Here is a 20,798-nt window from a genome sequence, read left to right on the forward strand (position 1 = left end):
GTTATTTCTGAAAGAAAGCAGCTATGTTTTTCTAATCTCATAAACCCTTTTTTAGCATTTAGCAATGAGCATTGACAACTGTTGGATTACCCGAGGCAATGCAATGTGGCTTGCCCACTGCGACCCAGATGATAAATCATAAAGCAATGGTGTCTGTTTCCTGTCACAGAAATACTTCCGGGAGAACCCACCCATGAAGCCTGCCATATACTATTGTGGTTTACTGAAATATATCTTTATGGCTAGATCCTTAGGTTATGTTTACTTGACCTATTTTCAGTAGTTTTTTTGGCCTTAAACGCCTGAAAAACTGTTAAAAATGTGGGGGCTGAACGCCTCCAAATATCTGCCCATTGATTTCAATGGGAAAAACTGCATTCTGTTCCGACGGGGTGTTCCGTTCACTGGCAGAATTTAAACATTGCCTAAATACCATTTGGTTTGTAATGGGCAGATAGTTCAATTGCCCGGCTGCCCACATACATTTTTGCCCTCTTCCTGTGATTACCCATCAAAAATTCTGCTCATGACTACTTTGTTGTTCCCTGAACAGGGCGTTCTGAGATAATAATAGAGTGACTTTGTTGTCACTTGCTAATTATCTTTTATAATATAACATAAGTGTGTCAGACCTGCTGGTAAAATGAAATGTAGTATATTTGTATGGAGCCCATTAAACAGAACCAGACTATGGAAGAATGATGGATTATTGAATTCACTAGCACTTGATAACTGAATAACACTCTCCTGTCTTGGGCATGGTACAATCTGACAGTGGACATTTGTCTTTTTTATGGTCAATGATGCTGATATATGACTGTTACTATAAAACCCATACCATTACAATTTAATTCCTGAGCGTAATAACATTACATAATCAGCTCATCATTCCAGAATTTGTCGATGTCTAATATTAATGGCTACTTGAACTTAATATATTAACGCATACTAAGTATTGGCACTTTATTCTTATTTTTATAGAGAATATTGAGAGCAGTGGAGCAAGGCACAGCCGAAGCATAGCACGCCCTAACTGGGGGAGAAGCACTGTAGGTTACAAGAGAGGCTTTTTAGTGTGAATAGATAAAATGGGGATGTATTAAGTGGTAGGTATGCAAAAGGGGGAGGTGAGTACTCCAGAAGAGAAGTGGGTACTTACCAGAATGGGTGTTTTTATCCTCAGTGGCACCAAAGGAAGAGAAGAGTCCTGATCCGCCCTTAATCGGGGTTTGGTAGGTGGAGATTCTGGAGGTTGCAGCAGCAAGTGGGTTAAATGGGTGTTTGTAGGCAATAGATGGAACATATTCTGGATTATTTTAAGATGGGTGCACGGTGGAAGTATCATGTACAAATTGTGGGGTATGTGATATTCAACTGGCAAGTTCCTGTATGGATAAAGTTGGCAGGAACTGTAATTAGTATGGAATTTGTGATTGGTGCCCTTGGGTCCATGTGTGTGGCTTAGAGTAAGGACGTTTGGAGACCAATTAAATGAAATTAAAATGAATAAAATGTAATAGAAGTGTATGGAAAACGCAGGCTAGGACATAACATTGGTGCAACCTGTGCTTCAGCTCAGGGGCCCAGTAGATAAGGGGCCCACTGTCACCTTAAGGGTATATTCACAGAGGGCGGATACGCTGCGTAAAAGCACACAGCGTATCCGACCTGTGCGCCGCAGGGAATTCGGGCTGAAAAACTGTACCAAATTGCGGTGCAGTTTTTCAACCGGCATGTCCGCTGCAGAGAACTGCACTCAAAAAAAAAAAAAATCATACTTATGTAGCCATGGCCTCCTGGGTTGACGTTTCATCCCATGTGACCGCTGCAGTCTGTGAGTAGCTGCAGTGGTCACATGGGATGAAAAAAGTCATACCAGGAGGTCAGCCTGGACGAAGAAACACAGAATTCTGGGCAAGTATAAGATTTCATTTTTTTCTGAGTTGCCTTTTTTGTGGTGGAATCGCTGGTTTTCCGCCGCAAAAAACACAACTGCTGCTATTTGTTGTGGGTTTACCTCCCCATGAATATGTAGTGTTTACGCAAAGACAATTGACATGCTGCGGATTAAAAAACTGCACAACAGGTCAATTTATGAGCGTTTGTTCGGCTCAGTATTTACGCGGCATGTGGATGAGATTTGTTCAAAGCTCATCCACTTTCCTGCTATTGTATTATGCTGCGGATTCCGTTGCGGAAAAAACACAGTTTTTAACGTTACATGTGAACTTATTAAAGCAGCCTTCTTCTGTCTATTAGATTGCATGTAAATGCCTGAGCTAATGAATTTTATAGCTAATTTCTGATGGATTGTTAGACTGACATAAGGAGGTGATATATGATGACATATTGCAAAACAATGTCCATATATTGTTCTTGCACAGGTGCTCTCCACTGTCTCTGTCCGCCAAACAGTTGATTCCGTCAATGACCCCTTTGCCCTTGACCACACTGAGAATTTGTGGATATGTAAAATGTGTTCTGATAGTTATGTAAATGGTTTATTAAGGCATGTGAATGTGTGTACATCTTTAGTTCTGTTTCTGGTAAGTATTCTTGATATGGTATGCCTATACAAATTTCATTGATTTTGTATATACTGTATATTCAAAAATGTTGGCTGCTACGGCTTTTCCACCAAGTTGGTTGTCAGTGTTTTATTTCAGGTATATGGGTCATTGACAAGATTTGGTGGTTGGGCAGTAGCCAAAGTGAAGTTTTCTATCCTCAAGACCCTGTTCACACTGAGTTTTTTGACGAGTTTTTTGGCGCGGAAACCGCTCTGCAAAACTCGTCAAAAAACGGCCGAAAATGCCTCCCATTGATTTCAATGGGAGGCGGAGGCGGTTTTTTACCGCCAGCGTAAATTCCGCCTCGCGGTAAAAAGAGGCGACATGACCTATCTTTAGGCGGTTTCCGCCTCCAGAACCCCATTTCAATCGGTGAGAGACAGAAAAAAAACGCCTGTCAAACCACTGTGCAAAAAAACGTCTGGAGCAGATTTTGCAGGAGGAATTTTCCTCCTGCAAAAAAACTCTGTGTGAACTAGCCCTTAGAGTCCAGACTGCTACAATTATAGTTGTGTTTATTCAGCCAATTTTAGATAATAAAAAGTACTGCGGTGTAAGGACTGACACATTTTTGTTTTGAACTTAGTTGGATAAATAATGAAAGATATTTTATCGCTCTAACACATGGAATACACTCTGTTCTTATTTGGGTACAGATGGTACAGATACATAACAAATGTGACACAATTACATTCATAGCATGTAGTAAATTGATATATTTTTAGAGTCCTATTACCAGCCCTGCACCTATTCCATGTTCATCCCGGCAGTTCCTGATAAAAAAAATATACCCATGGGCTTCTCCCTCCATGTGATTGTCTGATGTTATAAATCTGCGATAATAAAGTAAATAGTCATAAACGAGCCTAATATCTGTAAGAAGCTTGTTGAGTACCATATTTGTATCCACATTAACTCCTTAAACCAGAGAGTTTTGTGCATGTGATGCGTGTGTTTTTTTGCCCTTTTTTATCTTTTGGGCTACCAAAATAATTTTTGTGTCATTTTATTGTAACATAAGGCTGTTTTCTCATACCTTCTTATATTAATATATTCTTTTTCACACTAGTATTAGAATGGGTTGCCAATTTAGTTTTTGCCATTTTTATATATAATATGTAATGCAAAGATTTGGGTGATCAGTGCGGCTATGGCAACATATTGAGATGGCGTGGGCAGTGTGTTTTTTTTCCTACTTTATTTGTATTTTATTTTTATCACAAAATAGAGGCAGGATAACCAGTATAATGCAAAATATAACATCTAAATTAGATACAAGATAGAATACAGAATATAGGGTGGAACAACAAACCCATGATGCACGGATCCCCACACGCAAATACTAAAAACCTCCTATAGAAAAAATACATGAATAAATACAGCAAAGTGCAAGTGCCTGAACAATAAATACAGCAGCCCTATAGTGACAAGTGTCGAGTTAAACAATTAGACTAGACAGACACAAAAAGGGGAACAGAATACAGACCAAAAGAGGGGGACCGATCCCCGGACGAAGCAGGTGGTGAAACGCGTTGGCCATCATGGGTTTGTCGTTCCATTTTATATTCTGTATTTTATCTTGCATCTAATAAAGATGTTATATTTTGCGTTATTCTGGTTATCCTGCCTGTTTTTTGTGATAGGAGTATTTGATTTGCAATTCAGGTGGGATCAATTATTGGTGATTTTTGAGTCCCCTTTTGGCGGAATTGTATTTTATTTTGCTAAAAATCTTTTTACTTATTCTTCTATATATATATGTCCCCCAAGAGGTCATATAAGATCTCTGGTGGACATGCACGTGTTATAATACATTCTTTCGAATATAAATATATATACTTTATTTTGTAGTTTCCGACTGTAACTGGGGCACCCATAGAATCCTTCATTTATCATGTTAAGTATTTATTCATATAAATACACATGGATGTTCTTATTTTCTTATCTGCTGCAGTATTACTAAGAATTTGTGTTGTTTTATATGATCTATGATATGTGTGTGCCTTTTAGTACAATGTAATATATTCATATGATTATTTTGCTTCTAAAGTGGAAACAAATGTTGGATCCGTGGTTCTGGGTGACAGATAAACAATCTTTAATTAATATTATCCCGGAAATAGCTTGTGACTGCCAAGATTTAAAACTCACGTGAACCTAGCCCATGCAAGTTACTAAACCTTTTGGGTCACGTTACCCTCTTCGCTATGCCTGTAGGTCATATTGTTTATTCTTTCGTTTACACGTGCAGAGTGAACAAAAGAAAAAACAAAATAAAGCATATACACTACCGTTCAAAAGTTTAGGGTCACTTAGAAATTTCCTTATTTTTGCAAGAAAAGCACAGGTTTTTTTCAATGAAGATAACATTAAATTAATCAGAAATACACTCTATACATTGTTAATGTGCTAAATGACTATTCTAGCTGCAAACGTCTGGTTTTTAATGCAATATCTACATAGGTTTATAGAGGCCCATTTCCAGGAACCATCACTCCAGTGTTCTAATGGTACATTGTGTTTGCTAACTGTGTTAGAAGGCTAAAGGATGATTAGAAAAGACTTGAAAACACTTGTGCAATTATGTTAGCACCGCTGTAAACAGTTTTGCTGTTTAGAGGAGCTATAAAACTGACCTTCCTTTGAGCTAGTTGAGAATCTGGAGCATTACATTTGTGGGTTCGATTAAACCCTCAAAATGGCTAGAAAAAGAGAGCTTTTATGTGAAACTCGACAGTCTATTCTTGTTCTTAGAAATTAAGGCTATTCCATGCGAGAAATTGCCAAGAAACTGAAGATTTCCTAAAACGGTGTGTACTACTCCCTTTAGAGGACAGCCCAAACAGGTTCTAACCAGAGTAGAAAGAGAAGTGGGAGGCCCTGCTGCACAACTGAGCAACAAGACAAGTACATTAGAGTCTCTAGTTTGAGAAATAGACGCCTCACAGGTCCTCAACTGGCAGCTTCATTAAATAGTACCCGCAAAACGCCAGTGTCAACGTCTACAGTGAAGAGGCGACTCCGGGATGCTGGCCTTCAGGGCAGAGTGGCAAAGAAAAAGCCATATCTGAGACTGGCTAATAAAAGGAAAATATTAATATGGGCAAAAGCACACAGACATTGGACAGAGGAAGATTGGAAAAAAGTGTTATGGACAGACGAATCGAAGTTTGAGGTGTTTGGGTCACACAGAAGAACATTTGTGAGACGCAGAACAACTGAAAAGATGCTGGAAGAGTGCCTGACGCCATCTGTTAAGCACGGTGGAGGTAATGTGATGGTCTGGGGTTGCTTTGGTGCTGGTAAAGTTGGAGATTTGTACAAGGTAAAAGGGATTTTGAATAAGGAAGGCTATTACTCCATTTTGCAACTCCATGCCATACCATGTGGACAGCGCTTGATTGGAGCCAATTTCATCCTACAACAGGACAATGACCAAAAGCACATCTCCAAATTATGCAAGAACTATTTAGGGAAGAAGCAGGCAGCTGGTATTCTATCTGTAATGGAGTGGCCAGCGCAGTCACCAGATCTCAACCCCATAGAGCTGTTGTGGGAGCAGCTTGACCGTAGGGTACGCAAGAAGTGCCCATCAAGCCAATCCAACTTGTGGGAGGGGCTTCTCGAAGCATGGGGTGAAATTTCTCCCGATTACCTCAGCAAATTAACAGCTAGAATGCCAAAGGTCTGCAATGCTGTAATAGCTGCAAATGGAGCATTCTTTGACGAAAGCAAAGTTTGAAGGAGAAAATTATTATTTGAAATAAAAATCATTATTTCTAACCTTGTCAATGTCTTGACTATATTTTCTAGTCATTTTGCAACTCATTTGATAAATATAAGTGTGAGTTTTCATGGAAAACACAAAATTGTCTGGGTGACCCCAAACTTTTGAACGGTAGTGTATCTTTAAAAAAGAACACATATAATGCATATAAAGAATTCAACTACCACTTCAATTAACAGAACTACAAAGTAAAACAAATATATAGAAACTGCTTGTATTTTTAAAGTTGGGCTAAGTCCACACTGTGTTGAGACACATATACCCCAGAGGTATGCAACATACCGTTTTATACGTTTACCATTGACTCCCACATTTGTATTGAAAAGCATGGATGATAGTGCTTTTCAATATGGCTAAGGCAATGTTATACTGATGTTTTCAGGTCAAATGCATGCCATAAAGGCTAATGATAGCCGATGGGTACATTAGATATATAACTTTTTGACATATACGCTGAACGTAGAGACCAAACATGACGTGAACCTAGCCTTAGGCTACTCTAGACTATGCTGCTAACAGTCCTATCAGAGACAGCTCATAAATTGTCAAATTGATCGGATCCATCGAATCTGTTCATTTTCAGAAATGCATAGATGATTTTATGATCCAATCTCCATAGTAAATGTAGATGCAAACTCTGAAAGTGCTGGGGCTATAGAGCAACTTTGCCACTCGTGCACCTGAAGCTTTCATAGAAAAGCAGCGTTACCAATACTTACCATGGAAATACATTTTGAGAGTTAGAAAACAAAAACAAAACGTGTGTGATGAAGTCGGCTCGAAGATGTGCCAAGTCCCATGTGCAACTTTGATCCATTTTGAAATTTTCTAATTTCTATATTATAACACCACTTGTACTGTATTGATTATAAATAGAAAGAAAAAAACATATTTCAGTGCTGGCATGTAACAGGCTGGGGGTGGCTCATTTGTAAGGGTTACAATGTTAACCAAATCTAGTAGCATGCTCCGCCCCAACCTATTGAATGAGACGAGTGAAAGCCTATGATGGAGTCAATAGCTGCAGGTATTTGTATACTGTACAAGAGTGAATGGGGATACAGCCTATCTGTACATATAGGGAACGAGAGTACTGCCTCTAGATACAGTGATGCAACTTAAATCAAGGATAAGAGAATAATTCCCATACATCTAATATTTACAGAGGCATCCAAACATGTAAACCAAGCGTAACTTGGTGTATTGACCCAGAACATCTGAATAAAACCTACAAACTAAAAGGTCAATTATAGCACAAAAGATCATGAACTGTTGTAAAAAAGAATCACTTTATTAGTGGATAGATACAAAACACTTAAAATGAGTCAAACAATGTAAAGCATGGCGTCAGCCTATGCAGGAGATATAAAGTGGAATCAAGGCATTTATACACATATAATATAATGTAGGGACATGTGGATACAGGAATGAGGACAAGGCCAACAAACACACGTGACTGAAAAAAATATAGATGGTTTCAACATGAAAATGCGATATATAAAACCAATGACTATGACATATAATCAGAGAGGTAGAAAACCATATCAAAGAGCAGATGCATACGTACAATGTCGGTCGGAGCGTTGGCATCGTCACAGATCAGAGTAACCACAGAGCTGAAGAGGACAAAAAACCTGTAGAGTAAAATACATACCCATATTGATATTTCTGCACAGGGAAGACGCCGGAACCGGACGCGTATTTAGGCTAATGCCTTCGTCCGGGGGTGGTGTCATCCTAGCGGGAACCTCCGTTTTAAAGTCTGGATGACCAAACAGGCACCAGTCAGAGGATCACAGAGGAGGGAATACCTAATGGTGTAATACGGAGGGTACGAAGATGGCCGCTGCCCCACTTCCATTCCCGCGTCATCCGTGTGGTGCGGTTTGTGGTCCACCGTGCGTTTCATGGACATCTGGCCCTCATGAGTTACCACGATGGTTGTCATGACGCCCATACAACGCCATTTGTTTGTGCGTTCCATGGTGCGTTCCAAGGTCCTTGTTTGCGATGGCTCCCGGAAGCGTGACCTCCCTCTATCCGATAAACAGTAAGGAGTCTTTGATATTATATATTCCATATTTATATCATATTTATCTAATCACATACGCTTTTTACCTCATTTTTTCGATGAAATGTATAAAATATTAATTATTTTAGCTTTTTTAACATGAACTGACTGTTATTTACGGGCTTCGTACCTAGCACATGATCTATGTCGGTTAGGTCACACTGCTACACACGGACCATCCATATGCCACATTGTCCTTTTTTTTTTTTTTCCCAACTTTATAAACAATATTTGTTTCTGTGACCTTTGACCTTTCCCCGTTTTTGCCGTTTTTTTTTACTGCCCCATCTGAATCGGCCCTATCACTGTTCACTTGTATGTGTATATATATGCATGATCTTGTACTGTATGTGTTATCTGCCTGAGGAAGACGCCAGTCCGGCGTTGAAACGCGTAGCAATCTGTTTACCTTGCTTTTATGCAATAAACCAACTTTTATCAACCAAGCAGCGCCTACAGTATCCCTCTTTTTTCTTTTCTTTTCTTTACAATTTTCATCAAGGCAACTCTTTTAGGTGTTTGCGTTTGGGGATCGGCAGCAGCTTGCACCTCTTTGCATTTACCTGCCAGTATTTGCAATTTGGAAAAAGAAGCATATATTTTGTTTCCCTGGAAAAACAAACCTCTTCTATCACTTCCATCTGGCGCCGTGTCCTTTTTTTCTTTTATCTATCATTATTACCCTGAAAGGGAAGCCTACGTATAAGCACATCAATAAATTTAATCCTTCAGTAAACCTACAAAAGATGCTATAGCGGCATTTAATTTTAATACCACAATGACACCGCCTAGTAGGGAGCATTTAGACCCTTTTTGTTAATGGCTGGAGAAACACTTTGCTTTAGAATCCTCTATAACCTTCACATAATACATGCATTACCAAAAGTGTTTGCGGTGCCTTACATCACTTGGCAGAATAGAGTTCTTACTCCATCCCTGAGCATCAACCAATAATTCATTATTTTCACAACAGTGGATTTGCGCACCGAGGTAATTTTGCTATACCGCATTATGTAGATCTGGACTGAGTGCTCGGTAATTACTCTCTCCTTTACCCAGCAGGCTAATGATGATACATTTACCATTATGGCGGTTCTATTAACAGTCTGGTAAACACAGGGATAATTCAGGCACAATCCTGAGGGCTGTGCAAGGCAATGTGGCACGGAGTATTTATGCCTTTCCTGCTGTGGATCCGGGCTCAAGCACTGGATACAATGAAAAGCTGTTATTAATGGTCTTTTTATCTATCGAAGTTATCATTTTCACATAGAGAAAAAAGCATAATCCTTCATTAATTTTGAAAGTGCGCTAGTTTTGATCACTTCATTTCTTCTGACATTCTGTGAAAAAAAAATATTTGAGGATTTTTACACATTAACTTTTACTTTCTTAAACAAGTTCTATAACTAGAATATTATCTCAATCTGCAGTCCATTCTTTTTCCATAAGATGGGCTTTTATGACTTAGGCTCAGTTCACATCTCGTTTTGTGCACAGGTTTGTGGTATACGACGACATATACATTTTTAAAGTTACAAAAACGTATGCACTTGTAACATATGCTTAAATTTTTTTGTGGTATACGTCGTTGTGGTTTACTTATAAAAACGTATACTTTTTTTGTTCTTTAGCAAAATCATACTTTATAAAGTCAATATTTCCCATATAAGGTTACAAAAACGTATACATTTTACATATGCAAACGTAGGGTTTAATATTGCACACGTCATCCATACGTCGCCATTGACTTCAATACAAATAAAAACTTATACGTTTTGGAAAAGTACTGAAAAGCGAAATAGACTCTGCTTTTCTGGACATGGGAAAAAAAAAGGATACAACGTAAGCTCACAAAATGTAAGCACAAACTACACCATTAGGGCATCCGTCCTGACCATAGAAATCAATGTGCGCGCTGTGGTACAAATTTTAACACTGTTTTCTCATGTCAAATCGTACATGTTAGAAGTAGAGTATAAACGAGGTGTGAACTTAGCCTTAGACTCTGTTCACATCTACTCTGATGGACCAGATTGACTGATGTTCATATTTGTGTCGGAAGCTCCACTTGGAACCTCCATTGCAGATTCAGTCGAAATTTAAGGGGAAATATAAAGCTGAATGCAACACTATTTTACTGCCGCAATGACAGATGCCTCAGTAGAACCTGACAGACCCCATTATAAGTCAAGAGGGCCGATGGGTGCCGCTAGTGTCTGTCGTGCAATGGATTCTTCACAGCGTTCTGGCTTCCATGGAACCACAATGCAGATGTGAATAGAGCCTCAGTTGATGGTGTGTGTTGGGCAGGATTCACACAGGACATTTCATGATGATTTTCCTCTGGCATTACGGTGAGCAGATTTGCAGTAGTATTCACTTGTGGTATTGTTTTGATTATATGGTAGATCACGGGTGGACTGACCATTTGGACATCAGGGTAGAACCCGAGGGCCCATGTCTAAACCAGGTCCATAGAACCCTGAGTCATATCCACTAAAGTTTAAGTGCAGGGTCTACAAAAGATACATGCGATACATTTTCCCCAAAAGCAATGTGTTAACTCAAGTGTATTATAACAATGGAGGTTGGTAAGGAGCTCATGACCAATTCTTGCCCAAAAGCCCAAATCTCTCTAATTCTACCCCTGGGCCAGATGTTACACTGTAGTGAATGGGATTTTATCAAGTCCTATTCGCACAGTGCTGTTTTAAGGGCATGCTGTGTTTTTTTTTTTAACATTAATAACTGTGATAATGGTTGTTTTTACATAGGGGATAGAAATGCAATGGATGATTAAGAACAAATAGAAATGCTCACCTTTTAACCCTGTGGATGATAAAGTTCACTTTAGATGTTACACAGGACTTTGGATTTCCCTATTAGCTGCATTGCATTACAACAGTATAACACCACTGTGCTGTCTTCCTCTTGGGTAGGGGGTTCTGCAATGCAGTTCTCCATAGACATGTTGTAGGAATATTTTGGCCAACAAACATTTTTAAAAATTATTGTGGTTTTAGACGATGGCTTCTGAGGCTTGTTACTTGGGCAGAATATGCTGCCTGACAATGGTACTACATGCCAGACATGTACCATGTGCATGAGCCCTAAGGTAGATAGTACAGGAGGTAGGGCTTTGCCTCAAATATGGCACCCCCCTGTCTTTTTTAGCACATGATCGGTTACCTTCAAAAACAGCACATACAACGGAAACTACCTCCAAACCCTGATCCTGACCTCATGAATTCACATTATATATTATTAAATGGCATCACATGTATCACCTTATTTTTTATTTTTATAGAGGATATGGATCTTATCTCTACATATGTCATGGTTGACTCATAATAACTTATTATACTTAGGCCTCATGCACACAACCGTAATTTTTATCCACAATTACGGATCCGTAATTACGGATAAAATACTGACCCATTCAGTTCTATCGGCCACAGACACCTTCCCGTATAGTTACGGGTAAGTGTCCAGGCAATAGAAATGACCTGCAAAAAGTAGGAAATGTCCTATCTTTCTCATTTACGGACCGTGCTCCTATACCGATACTAATACTGATACTAATACAGTCGTGTGCATGAGGCCTTAATGATCGTCTGCGGTGACTGGCATTCCAATCATCATTTAGTCTGGTGTGTTTTACTTTGTGGCAGATGTGTATATAGTTTCTTGACTTCAGGATGGCAAATATTACCAGCCTGCAACATTGACCCCAATCATGACCACAGAGATGTTTGTATCTGAAAATGAAAACTGAGATATTCACATTATCAACACTTCTGAAAAGCAGAGTGCTACTTCTGCAGTCGTTCCTTTCATCCCTCTAATCTAATAGTTCTGAGAGACAATTTTCACACTCTCAGAGTAATAAAGGACATTTTCTAATGCCAAAAGTGCATATGAGTGTGTAGAAATAACACGGATAAAAGCAGCACGTAAACAGAGCTAGACAGTATTTTGATCAAACAACAGTTAATTTCAATATTTCATTATAAATAACTCTGATAAAATATTTGAGCTAAAAAAAAAAGGAATAAAACTAGAGATTTAGACCTATTTCAGATGGCCAGTAATACACCCGCATTTTAGGGTCCGTATTAGAGTTGCCACATCTAGACTCCCTGTGGTTCTATTATAGAAACTTATGTAGATGCAAGTTCAGTTCAGTTTACCACGGAAGAACTGAGGGCTCCAGCCGTAATATATGGCCCCCAAAATGCATCTGTATTAGGGACAACTAATATTGGCCGCCTTATACATCTGAAATAGGCCTTATACAGTTTTAGTTCTTTATACCATCAGATTATAGAAAGGTTAGAATATGATCTCCACTGTGGACAGAGAAAGGGACTAATGTGAGTCAATACATTCTGTTTGCATTATGTTGATGCTATATGAAAAAAATGGGAAATAAATTACTAAACAAATATGTAAATGAGTTAGTTAAGTAATATGGAACTTATTTAGTAATTTGATTATTTGTCATTCACACTAAATACTACTTTCTGGTACAGTGATGCCTTATCATAACTCAAAAGTTATCTTCTAAAGAATTTCTCTATTAGTTTGATAGTTTATCCATCAGTTTCCTCTGTATACATTTAAAGTTTTGATCAGGTATTATAGAGAATCATTGAGCTGATATATTTATTATATAATTTTACTTACTAGTAATGACGGCCACTTTACTAATCATAAAGAAGGCTGATGGGTTGTCACAGCCCCACCTATTTTTGTAGCATCCCTGCTTAAAGGGGTTCTCTAGAATCTTAAAGCGAATCTTAGAGAATTACAGAGTGGTTTTCAGTCCATGCTTATAGAGGGGTCTACAGTGGAGGACCCTTCACTATTAAGTCCCTAGCCCTAATTGGGCATATGTACAAGGGTTGGTGTTATGAGACAACCCCTTTAGTTTAACCCCTTAACGACCGCCCACCGTCTTTTGACGTCAGGCGGTGCATGTACTCAGTCTACAGCGACGCCTTTTGGCGTCGCTGTAGTAGAGGGGGTTTATCGGCACTCTGGTGACATCTGCACTAAAAACCGGCTGTAAGTAACAGGTCCGGTTCTTATTGCAGCCATCAGGACCTGCCGATTTCGTCGTAACAGCACGTGACCGCTGTGACAGCCAATCACAGCGGTCACATGCTGTTACTGCGTACAGAGCCGCCGGGAGTGTCTAAATGACAGCTCCTGCTCTAAGAACGAGCTGTTGCTAGCAGCTCTGTCCTTAGAGCAGTGATCAGGAGCCAATAGTATTGGTTCCTGATCTTTTGTGATCACTATGAGTTCCAATCATAATGATCACTACTGTAAAATAAAAGTAAAAACATGTATCCGTTTCTCCTCACTGTTCTAGCTGTGGAGAGAAACAGATACAAGTGTGTCAGTGTCCCCTACACAAAATCACTTGTCCCTTACACAGTTTATTAAAAAAAACAAAACATTTTTTTCAGTATTTTATAGTATATAGTATATACATATATATATAAATATAAATATATTTACTGTATATACTAAGAATCGTACTATAAACTACTTTCTTTTTAGGGTACGCTGTTAGACGGCATGTACGCTGTTAGGCCTCATGCACACGGCCGTAGCCGTGTGCACGGCCGTGATTTTCGGGTCGGCCGGCTGCGGACTGTCAGCCGCAGGCCGCCCGCAAATCGCGGGACATGCACATGGCTACCACCATTGTTTTCAATGAGCCCGGACCGCAGAACAGGGCCGTAATAAGACATGCCCGTTCTTTCTGCGGTCCGTGCATGGCCCCATAGAAAAGAATGGGGCCGCAATTCTCCCGTGGATTTTCGGGGGAATTGCGGCCGCAAAAACACGTTCATGTGAATGGGGCCTTAGACGGCGTAGGGTGCTGTTCTGGGCTTGGGTTTACGGTTTGTGTTAGGCGTAGGGTTTAGGTTTAGGTTTGAAAAAAAAAAAAAGTTTAATTATTTTAGTGTTCTTAGTTGATTAGGCTTCATGCACACGACCGTGCTCGTAATTACGACTCGTAATTACGAGCACGGCCGGGCACGGCCGGCCGCGGGCAGCCGGCCGCTTTTGCGAGCCGTGCTGTCATTATAAAGTATAGCAGCACGGCCCGTAAAATAGAAAAATAGAACATGTTCTATTTTTTTAACGGCACAGGCACCTTCTCGTGAGAAAACGGGAAGGTACCCGTGGGTAACAGAAGTCTATGAGCCCGTTATTGCAGGTTGTAATTACGACCCGCAATAACGGGTGTTTTTACGGTCGTGTGCATGAGGCCTTAGTTGATAAAAAAAAAAATTTAAACCGCTAGTTCCATTTATTATTTGCGGTTTAGACTGTATTATCATTATGGCTGCCAGAAGATACATCGTTGAGGAAGCCTATCAGATGCTATGCTCAGATACGGATTCTGCATCTGAAGTTGAGCTTTTAGGGTATGTGCACACGTAGTGACCAAAAACGTCTGAAAATACGGAGCTGTTTTCAAGGGAAAACAGACCCTGATTTTCAGACGTTTTTTGAGCAACTCACGGTTTTCGCTGCGTTTTCGCTGCATTTTCGCTGCGTTTTTTACGTCCGTTTTTGGAGCTGTTTTCATTGGAGTCTATGAGAAAACGGCTCCAAAAACGTCCAAAGAAGTGTCCTGCACTTCTTTTGACGAGGCTGTATTTTTACGCTTCGCCGTTTGACAGCTGTCAAACGACGACGCGTAAATGACAGGTTGTCTGCACAGTACGTCGGCAAACCCATTCAAATGAATGGGCAGATGTTTGCCGACGTATTGTAGCCCTATTTTCAGACGTAAAACGAGGCATAATACGCCTCGTTTACGTCTGAAAATAGGTCGTGTGAACCCAGCCTTACTTGAAAGCGACAGCGAAAGTGTCGCTTCAAGGGATTCTATGGATATGAGACCCAGCACCAGTGATATGGGAGACGGCGCAGTTGCCACAACGTCCGTTCAAAGTGCAGCACCTGAAATTGCACAACCCCACCAAACCGATTTAGTGTGGGAACCCACGAGTTTATTTTCTCCCACCATAAATGACTTTATTGCTACTCCTGGCATACAAATTTGTATGCCAGGCAGTACATTGCCAATAAGCCTTCGTCGCCTAATGCCAGGTTGTGGAATCCCACAAATTTCAAAGGGCGTCTCTCATTCCGTCAATTCATACCCTCAAAAAGTGCAAAATACGGGGTAAAGATCTACAAGTTATGTGAAAGCACTACTGGCTACACATGTGCATTTAAGATCTACGAGGGTAAAGACAGTGAATTTAATCCACCAGGGTGCCCTCCAAATATTGGTACCACTGGTAAGATTGTGTGGGATTTAATTGGCCCTTTCCTACACAAGGGGTATCATGTATACACGGACAGTTTTTATACCAGTGTGCCATTGTTTAGCGCCCTTCATTGTGCCAACACCGGAGCCTGTGGCACAATACGCAGGAATCGCAAAGGTTTCCCACGTCAACTTGTGGATAAAAAACTACGAAAGGGGGAGTCATGCGCTTTTCAAATTGAGAAGATGCTGGCTTTAAAATTTTGTGACCGCAAGGACGTCTACATGATCAGCACTGTCCATTCAAGTGCAACAGCAACTATTAGAGAACGTGGGGCCTCTGCAGATAGACAAAAGCCTGTGTGTGTCATCGGCTATAACAAATTCAAGTTGCGATGCAGAACGCATTTGTCCTGTACAAAAAATCAGCGGGCAGGGCGACATTCTTTGAATTTCAGGAGAAAGTGATTGAAGATCTCCTATTTCAATCTGCAGACCAGAAAGTAGTCCATGAGTCAGAGGATGTACACCGACTTGTTGAAAAACATTTTTTACACCCCATCCCTTCAACATCTAACCAAAAATACCCCAAAAAACGGTGTCGGGTCTGCAGCAAACGAGGACAGCGAAGTGAGTCACGATATTATTGTTCCGCTTGTCCTTCCAACCCTGGTCTATGCATAAGTCCCTGTTTTGTCCTTATCAATACACTATGGGCTTTATTACAGTTTTGTTCGGGTTTTTGGTGGACGTCTTACACCCGACAATACTTCTAGAAATAGCGACATTAATTTGGGGAGTAGTGGTCCTTTACTGTATCTATACATACGGTGTGGGACACTGCCCCTTTATATATTCTACAGGTGATTGGTTGTTTTGTGCTCATGGCGGTTCCTACCTTGCCGGGCAGGGGCTTGTTATGGTGTACCGCGTCACTTGGCACATTCGTCCCTTATATAGGGATTGATGGAGCTAAAGAGACGTTGTATGACCAGTCACTTTGAATAATAAAGTCATTACAGCCCTACAAATTTTCTTTCATCCTGTGAACATGCTCTAGTTTTCCACATAGCTGGATACATTCTTCCTCCTTTTTTTTGGATATATTGCCTTTTTCCGCCAACAGTTTAATACATTTTCCCACTCTAACTTACTATATATCAGAGCGGGTTGATATACATAATGTCTATGGACTGACATGATTTCAGGACAGCTGCTTTCTTAGCACGACATAGTCATAGGGTGTAGAAACTGTTAGGGACATCTATTTCTCAATCTAGAAAAGTAGAATCCTCCCATTTTCAAAGCAAAATGTGTGTCCTGAAAGCCTCCGGGTGCTCCCTTCCTTTTGGGTCCTGCCGTGTGTCCAGGAAACACATTAGGGCCACAATGGGGATATTTTTGAACACAGGAGAAACAGGGTGATACATTTTCTGGTGCATTTCCTTATTCTCATGTCCTCTGTACAAGAAATCTGACCTTAAAATGACACATTTGTGAAAAAAAGTGAAATAACATTTTCTTTCCACCTGCTTTGCATTAATTCCTGCAAAAACTGTGGGGTCAAAATACTTAGTACACACCTAGATGAATACCTTAAGCGGTCTAGTTTTCAAAATGGGGTCATTTATGGGGAGTTTCTATCTTTTTGGCAGCTCAGTGCCTCTATAAATGTGTAATGGGACCTGAAACATTTTCAAGCAAAATGTGTGTCCTGAAAGTCTTCGGGGCGCCACCTCCCTTTCGGGCCCTGCCTTGTGTCCAGGCAACGCATTAGGGTCACAATGGGGGCATTTTTGAAAACGGGAGAAACAGGGTGATAGATTTTGGGGGGTGTTTCTTCATTCTCATGGTCGCTTTACAAAGAAATCGGTCTTCAAAGTGATACTTTTATAAAAAAAATTGTTTTTTTATTTTATTTCACCTGCTATGCATTCAATTTAGCAAAAAACTGTGGGGTCAAAATACTCACTACAGCCCTAGATAAATACCTTAAGGGGTCTAGTTTTCTAAATGGGGTCGTTTATGGGGAGTTTCTATCGTCCTGGTAGTTCAAAACCTCTCCAAATGTACAGTGGGGCCTAAAACATTTTCACGCAAAATATGAGACCTGAATGCCTCCGGTTGCTCCCTTCCTTTCGGGCCCTGCCGTGTTTTTTCAGGCAACGCATTAGGGTCACAATGTGGGCATTTTTGAAAACAGGAGAAACAGGGTGATAGATTTTGGGGTGTGTTTCTTCATTCTGATGGTCGCTCTACAAAGAAATTGGTCTTCAAAGTGATACTTTTATATAAAAAGTGTTGTTTTTTTTAATTTCACCTGCTATACATTAAATTTAGCAAAAAACTGTGGGGTCAAAATACTCACTACACCCCTAGATAAATACCTTAAGGTGTCTAGTTTTCTAAAGGGGGTCGTTTATGGGGAGTTTCTATCGTTCTGGTAGTTCAAAACCTCTCCAAATGTACAGGGGGGCCTAAAACATTTTCAAGCAAAAATGAGACCTGAATGCCTCCGGTTGCTCCCTTCCTTTCGGGCCCTGCCGTGTGTCCAGGCAACGCATTAGGGTCACAATGTGGGCATTTTTGAAAACAGGAGAAACAGGGTGATAGATTTTGGGATGCATTTCTTCATTCTCATGGTCGCTTTACAAAGAAATCGGTCTTCAAAGTGATAATTTTATGAAAAAAGTGAAATTATATGTTTTTACGCCTGCTTTGCATGAATTCTTACAAAAAAACTGTGGGGTCAAAATACTTACAACACCCCTTAATAAATACCTTAAGGGGTGTAGTTTTCAAAATGGTGTCACTTGTGGGGGTTTCCACCATTCTGACACCTATGAGCCTCTGAAAACCTGGCTTGGTGCAGTAAAACAAAATGTACTTCAAAATTTATAAAATCATTACTAAACTTGTAAGTCTTCTAAATTGCTCAAAAAAAATTTTTTTTTTTCAAAAGTGCTGCCAAAATAGAGTAAAGCGATGGAAATATATATTTAATAAAAAAAATTGTACAGTATATGTGTACATATGTGACATATTGCAGTTAAAAATAGGGAAAAATGATAATTTTTACAAAATTTCTTCAATTTTTCTATTTTTTCATTAATTTCCGCAAATCGTATCAGTCTACTTTTACCACTAAAATAAAGTACAACATGTGACGAAAAAACAATGTCAGAATTCCTTGGATATTCAAAACTTTCGCACAGTTATTCTCTGATAAAGTCAGACATACCAGATTTAACAAATCAGGCTTGGTCATTAAGGTCTTTTCAGGCCCGGTCATTAAGGGGTTAAAGGCTATGTAAACCTTTGAGACCTTTTTTTTTTTGTTTTGTTTTGTTTTTTTGTTACTAAAACAGTGTATTTTAGTGTTTAGTGCAACTTTGTAATTGTTTTTTATAAAAAAAATAGTTTTACTTTTTAAGATACAGCTTCTATGTATCCTGGATACATAAAAGCTGTAACCTGCACGGACCCTGAATCCGTCAGGTCAGCGGGACTTACAGCTTCGGTGACAGCGGTTCCTGTGTGTCTCTGAAACTCCGGATACACCTTTTATCGATCACATCTAAGTTATGAACTTAGTTGTGATCAAAGCCGTCTGTCCCACTGACCTGACAGATTCGGCTGTGGCCGCAAGATACAGCTCCTTTGTATCCAGGATACATAGAAGCTGTATCTCAAATACTAAAACTATTTTTTAATAAGAACAAATGACAAAGTTGCACTAAATACTATAACACTTTGTTTTAGTAAAAAAGTATTCAAAGGTTCACATAGCCTTTAATATCAGATTCATAAAAAATAAAGATATAACAAGATATAAGAGAAAAAATGCTTAATATCTTATTATATTATATAATGCATTGGGAGCGCTGTGAATTATATGATATATACATACACAACATAAGGTAGCTTAAACAAGAGAAATGTGTGTAGTGTCCTGTACGTTGTACTAAATGTATTATGTAGACTGCGCCATGAAGATACCGTTCATGTAGTATGAAGATTATGAATTTTTTGTCTTCAGTGGTATCACCAGATTGACTCTCTTTTTCGACTCTCTAATACAGACTGTAACAGATTATCAGAGAACCCACTGGGCAGATTAGTCAATGGTTCATATATTACAACCGGCACAAGCGGGTGCTTTTGATAACGTTATGGCAAGGCTGTGGCTGGCATATCTTATTAGTCAAGGGTAAGGGACACAATCAATATCGGTCTATAGACAGAATTTTACCTTGTAACATGCAGTGAACGTGAGAGGTCAGACCTGAAGCAAAGCCTATGCAGACATTACTAAAATCAGTTTTACATATTTCTATATAGTTTCCCTGTGACTATTATATTGGCCCCATTGTATCCATTTAGTGCTCATAACTTCAATCAAATAATCCCTCAAGAGCAAATTATGCTGTCAGTTGTCAATCCTATGGAAACATGCAATGTGGTTGCATTAGAAAAAAAAAATACTTTCTAACAACAAAAGGCTTACAGAAATCTGATTAATATCGTAGTAAGAGATAGAGAAAGTACTGCCAGGTATACCTGCCCCTTTTCTGCCATCAGATTAGTGCTATTGGCCTCGAGGTGAGTAATGCTAGGCAGTATAACGGGCAGCTGGCTGCTGCTCCTACCTGCTCTACTCTTCATTAAAGGTACATACATAAAAAGCTATTGGAAATAATTGGAATGATATAGAAAATTACCCCATTGCTATAAATATCACTCATAAATATTTCTAATTATAAAATAATACAAAAACCAATGAAAAATGTAAAAAGACCCTGTACTTGTTCTGAATGGAAGAACGCCTTTTATTTGGTTGGTGTTGATTGTTTTATTACCATAATGAATATTGTTAACAATTCCCATTTCCAGGCACAAGTGATGACTTGACTGGAGGTCAGGTAAAGGACTAAAATCAGAATAAACCATACATAGAAGCTCAGAAAAACGTATGATGGACAGGAACACTGATGTTAAAGTAGATTCAGTTATGATTAAAACTTTTTTAAAGGCTGAGTTCACACAGGGCAGATACGCAGCGGTAAA

This window comes from Rhinoderma darwinii, chromosome 2 (genome assembly GCF_050947455.1).
Source record: "Rhinoderma darwinii isolate aRhiDar2 chromosome 2, aRhiDar2.hap1, whole genome shotgun sequence".
NCBI classification, from domain to species: Eukaryota; Metazoa; Chordata; class Amphibia; order Anura; family Rhinodermatidae; genus Rhinoderma; species Rhinoderma darwinii.